The sequence below is a fragment of the Pinus tabuliformis genome, chromosome Q (genome assembly GCF_031772625.1).
Source record: "Pinus tabuliformis cultivar Carrire ecotype Pingquan chromosome Q, CPIR1, whole genome shotgun sequence".
Taxonomy (NCBI): Eukaryota; Viridiplantae; Streptophyta; class Pinopsida; order Pinales; family Pinaceae; genus Pinus; species Pinus tabuliformis.
Genome location: NC_142296.1, coordinates 128,876,530 through 128,882,755, shown reverse-complemented (window position 1 = coordinate 128,882,755; position 6,226 = coordinate 128,876,530).

Here is a 6,226-nt window from a genome sequence, read left to right as displayed (position 1 = left end):
AGCAATAATGTGATTGAATATGAAAATCGCAGCTGTCTTTCCGTCTGCCTCGAATGTAGGCATCGCCTCGGCCCACTCAGTAAAATAATCAACCGCAAGGATGATATACGCATGCCCCCCGGCCGAGTGAGGGTTACATGTAATAAAATCGATACCCCATTTAGCAAAAGGACCAACGTCAATTATAGGGTGGAGAGGAGCAGGTGGTGCGCGGATCTTGCGATCAAACACTTGACAGTTGTGGCATTTTCGGACCGCAATGATACAATCTTTAAACATGGACGGCCAGAAGTAGCTAGCACGCAACACCTTCTGGGTTGTGGCATACCCAGACATGTGACCGCCACACGCTCCAGAATGACAGTCATTCAAAACCCTTTCAGCTTCTTCATGAGTTAAGCAACGACGAAAAACCAAGTCTGCCCCACGACGATAAAGAGTATCTCCAATAATTTTGTACTCTTGGGACTGGAATCGAATTTTTCGACGTTCCGACTTTGAAAGTTCGGGATGAAAGGATTGGGTTTGGAGATAGACAATTATATCCCCATACCACGGATCTAAAGTGCTGATGAGAAACAGAGATTCGTCTGCAATTGGTTCCTCTGCCACAGTTTCCGTGTCAGCACGCGGGAAATCACACATTAATTCCGCAAAAACTAAAGATTTCTTAGACTTAGACTTTTCAAATTCCAAGTCGAACTCTTGCAGGATAATGATCCATTTAGAGTACTTGCCCCCTAGCAATTGTTTAGTTAAAATTTAGATCATAGGGTTGCAATCCGAAATGACTGTAGTTTTACGGAGAAGAATGTAGTGACGAAAACGTTGGACAGCTTGAACGGCTGCCAAGGCCAATTTCTCCGCATGTGAATATTTGAGCTCAGTGGGATTTAACGTCCGACTAAGATAATAGATCACATGTTCCGTTCTGAATTCGTCTTCCTGTACTAAGACCATTCCAATGGTGGAATGAGCGGCGGCGAGGTACAAAAAGTAATCCTGGTTGTAGTTGGGAGGATGCAGCAATGGTGCATGGGTCAACGCGTGCTTTAGCACATCAAAAGATTTCTGAGCTATCTCATCCCAAGAAAATTGAGCATTTTGTTTCAACAACCAGGTAAAACCCTTGGTAATCTCGGCGTAGTTCGGAATGAATCGGCGTAAAAAGTTTGCTTTCCCCTGCAAACTTTGGAGTTGGCGCAAACTCGAAGGAGGAGGCAATTTGATGATAGCTTCTACCTTCGAGGGATCGACGCGAATGCCGGCTTTTGAAACTACAAATCCCAGCAATCGTCCCACTTCTATGCAGAAGACACATTTGTGTGGGTTCAACCGTATACGATAATGCCTACACCTCATAAAAATTGCTCGTAAATGGACAAGGTGATCAGCTCGATGTAAGGAGTGAGCGGGCAAATCATCGAGATATGGTTGCACAATGTGCTTGATGTCATGAAATGCATAAGACATCGCCCTTTGAAAAGTGGCTCCGGCATTCTTAAGCCCAAAAGGTAATTTTCAATAAGCAAATGTCCCCCATGGACAAATGAAAGCCGTTTTTTGTTGATCGGCAGGTAGAATATTGATTTGGTTGTAACCGGAAAAACCGTCCATAAAGGAAAATATTTCACTACCGGCACAATCATCAATTATTTGATCTATATAGGGCGTTGGATAGTTGTCCTTGGGACAAGCACGATTGATATCCCTATAGTCGATACATATTCTTATTGTTCCCTGCTTTTTGTTAACCGGAACAATATTCGATACTCAATCCGTTAACGGGATCGGATAAATGAAACCTGCTTTCAACAGCTTCTCAACTTCTGCTTTAATCGCAGCCACTTTTCGTGGGTGAATTTGACGCAAATGTTGCCGGACGGGTTTAGCGTCCGGGTAAGTCTTGATTTCATGGACAACAATGGCGGGATCAATTCCTGGCATTTCTTCGTAAGACCAGGCAAACACGTTGTGAAATTCTTGAAATAGGGCCTTGTATGTTTGAATTTCGTCATCTGAACACGAGGCACCTATATGAATGTGTTCAACAATTCCGGGCTTGACTGAAATGTCAATGGGAATAGTACGAGAAACGTTTCCCAAATTCAGCTCTGAATCAGGATGTTTCATTGGACTCTGAGCATCTTTGACATATTCAGCTGTAAAGATTGATGAGAAATCGTTTTCAAAACTATCATCGTCAGGTAAAAACGAAGATCTATGATGGAGATCTTCCCATGGTAAATCATTTACACACAGGACTTCACAAAGTTGTTCGTAAAATGACACAACTTCGGGAAACATTATTAACTCCGAGGTTGACGCGAAAAGGGATTCCTCACGGACCACATTCATTTGGTCGATTTGGGTTGAACTTGGGTCGGAAAAAGACTACACGGCTTCATAAGCAATTTCATATGGACTCAAAGGCATTGCATCACCAAATGAGTCTATCTCAGATTCAGAAGGAATGATCCAAGGATCGTCAGAAATAATAGTGTCTGAAGTAATCATATGAATAGATGCAAATGAAGACACGGCGTTGATTGGAGGAAAAGGAAAAGTTCCCAGTAAACTGGCATCTTTAACTAATCCTACGCCAACATCCTTGTAAGGGATAGTCGTTTTACCGACATGCTGGATACTCTCTGAAGAGGCTGGGTCGGACGAAAAGTAAGCCAGCTGGTCTATGGTTACGATCTTGCCATTATGTGGAAACTTTATTACTCTGAAGACCGATGAAACGACCGCTGTCATAGCGTAAGACCAACTTCGACCCAAAAGAAGGTTGTAGTCCAGAGGGGCATCAACCACCTCCACATCTAGACTAACGGTTTTTCCTTCAACCCCTATAGGCAAATCCTGTAGAATGCCAAACAGATGGAACCCACGGCCATCAAAGGCCTTAAGAATTGTTGGGGATTGATTTAGTGAAGGAGAACCAAGCGATATCCAACACTGTATCGACATAATACCCGTGGAAGCTCCCTCATCAATTACAGTCCAATGAATAGGCCTATTTTTGACTATCACTGGGATCTGGAAAGCCATCTGATGAGGCAAACGCGGTGTACTATTTTCTAGATCAAAGATTATTAGGTTCGGGTCCTGAACGTCAACAGCTCCTATAGCTGACAAAAGTAATTTTCGTTGTGCTGGGCATGATTGCAGCACTTCTAAAGCCGACATTGCTGAGGGTGAAACAGCTAAATCCTCAACAATGTTGTAATTCTCGGCCGCTCTCGCATGTGGATTGAAAGCAGACCTTCGAAGTACACCCTTGGCGGGCGGTTTGATTACTAAGTCAGGGTTAGGTTTCTCGATCTGTAGTGGATCGGAACCGGGAGCTAAGGTTTCTCGATAAGTACACCCCAGTATGGTCACCATTTTGTCAGGCGGAAAGAGTCGATAGTGCGGACACAACCGACCTCCCTAGAAGCAAAAGCTTTCTAGTGACAAACAAGACAAATAAACACTACCTGTCTCTAAACATGCATTGAGAATACAAGTAATCAGGTGATTTTAACATACCTTTAGTCCAACACTTTGTAGTAGTCCAGCCTCGCCGATCTGGATGAGCTCCTCCTTCTCTTCGAAACCTGCATTCACTAACAAGCCAAAAGATTAAATAGCACCTGATAAACTCATAAAACAATACATATCCATCATACAGACCAAGGAGTATATGAAACAAATCATGAATAACAATCTGTTGAGAAAAATGAGTTCATTTGCATTAAGTGGAAACAAAAGGAACCATTACAACCTGAGCCTTGGTGTTGTGCAAGTCCCTCCTAGGGTCCAGCAAGAGTTTTCCTTTACTTTGATCAGCTCACCCACTCTCAAATAAGGCTAGGAAAGGATGGGAATCTCTCCTCTCAAGCTTTACAAGGGAGTCCTAATTCCAGCAGCATCTACCCTTAGGAATGTTCAGCTTTCAACCTCTCCTCCCTCTGGCCCAATGCCTGTATTTATAGTGCTCTAGAGGAAGTTATTCAGGTCCACCATCAATGGGATAAGCCCCTCTTTGGATGGGATAGCTCCCCTCTTGATGGGATAAGTTCCTCTTTGGTAGGGATACATGAACCATCTGGAGGCACTTCATACACATCAAACAAGCTTCTAGAATGATCTAGAAATGACCACAAGTAACTTTTTTGGAGTGAAACTTGCGCCTTTTGACCTTTACAGGAGTACGCACCCATTGCTTTACAGACAGAGCGTACAAGTACGCAGGTATTGTGAACTTGGGATGCGTACACGCAGGTAAGGCTAAGAGAAACTGCGTACCCAGAGATATATAGATTTTAATGACTTTCTCTCTTTCTTGGAGTTTGACATGGAGAGCAGAGGTATGAGGCTTGCCAAGGAGGATAGTATGACAGTTGATGGAGCCATACTAACTGCAAATAGTCATGGTGACAAATTTTAGTGTAACAGGTGGAGATTTCGAGGAAGGGCCATTTAATGCAAGAGACAACCTCCCTACAAATCCTAACCTCAAGCTTGGTTGTCACCTGGCTCATAATTGCCTCGCTTTGCTCCAAAATTTGTCGAAAAAACCTGAAATAACCACGTATTAGCCTCCTTGGTAAAGTGACCACCCTTATTCATTCAAATAACATAAACATACTCAAAAAACATGCATAATCTATGAAAAATGGTGGATTGACCAAGGACAATTAGGAAAAATGAGTCAAATAAGTTACCCAATTCGGGGCTCATCATCACCCCCCTGCTAAATGGGTTGCTCATCCTCTGAGCAACTAGTCTAGCTCATCATCCTTTATAGCTTTGATCACCCCCCTCACGTCCCAGGCTTCCGCGGTGATATCTTCTTCCCGGTCATGGAATCCTGCTTTCCTTTCCACTTCCTCCCACTGTCTGTCTTCCACCTCCTCCTTAACTCCTTCTAGCAATCCCAAAAGCAAAGGAGGACTAAATTTGAGGCCAATTCAATTGGCCTACAGATTTTGCATCAACTGTTTGTAGAGAGGTACCCTTGCCAAGGCCTCCCTCATACTGGTGGGAGAGTGGTATTCCCTTATCTTCAAGCTGTGAGGTAGTGTGTTCAACCGCCTTGTGTAGGCATGCAGGCAGTTTTCTCCCAACAGTCTCTCCATGTCCTCAAAGTGGGCAATAGCTTGACCCTGTTGCTCAATGTATTCTGGTAGATCTTGAGGGCTTTTGGCCAAGTGTTGGTGGGCACTTATCACTGCTGAGGGGTCATCCAGCTCTGCTCTGATCATTAGTGGCTCACTGAGCTCTCTACCTATGATACTGCGGACCTCTGCTGCTCTCTTTTCCTCATGGATCATCCAAGAGGCCATGGCCATAAGTTGGACATCTCCTATCACAGTGTTGGGATCCCATACATTCATGTTAGGAAGGGCTAAGTTGTGCAAGTAAAACTATGACAATCTGGCCCTGTCTTCTGATGAACTACTACCACATAAAGCTACAAATTGATGATAATTTTGAAATGGAGTGATGCCCCTTCGGGCCAAGGTGTTGATATGAAACTGCAACCACTGATCCTTAAGGTATAGGGCGTATGATTTGGCAGGCTACCTACACTAGAGAGCTTCCATCGCCCAGCTGGCCATGCAGGCCAGTTGGGCCTCCTTTTCTTGCACCTACTATTTCAGAGACTGTATCTCCTGGCCTGCTTGCAATTCCTTCTCCTGTAGCTGTCTATTCAGTGTCTCAATTTCAGCCTGCAACCCATCTCTCTTCTGCTATTCATCAGGGGTTTCTTTGTCTGTTGTGGGCTCCTCCTGTTGCTATTGTTCTCCCAAGATGTGAGGCCTGTCTTCCTTCTTCTGTCCTTGTAACTGTAGCTGTTGTTTAAGCAGCTCATTTTCTTCCTGTAGCTTGGCCCGCTGGTTGCTCTCCACATGTCGTACCATAGCCAATTCCCTTCTTGCCTCTTTGAGTTGTTCCTCCAGAGGACCTATATCGGCCACACCCTTAGACTTAGCGATCTTCATCCAAGTGTGGGTCCTCACTCTCTCTTCTTCTAGTGCAAGGAAAAGTGGCACTGTGAATTTTTGGGGAATGATCTTTCCAGCCTCTAAGAAGTTATAGTAGGAGCCCAAGCTAGGATGGGGGCTAGGTTCCACAATTTTCTCCACCTTTTCTTCCTCTTGTGGTGATTTAGCTTCCTCTCCTTCCATTTCTTCGGTCTCCTTTAGCCTAACCAGTGTTTCCTATAGAACAGTCT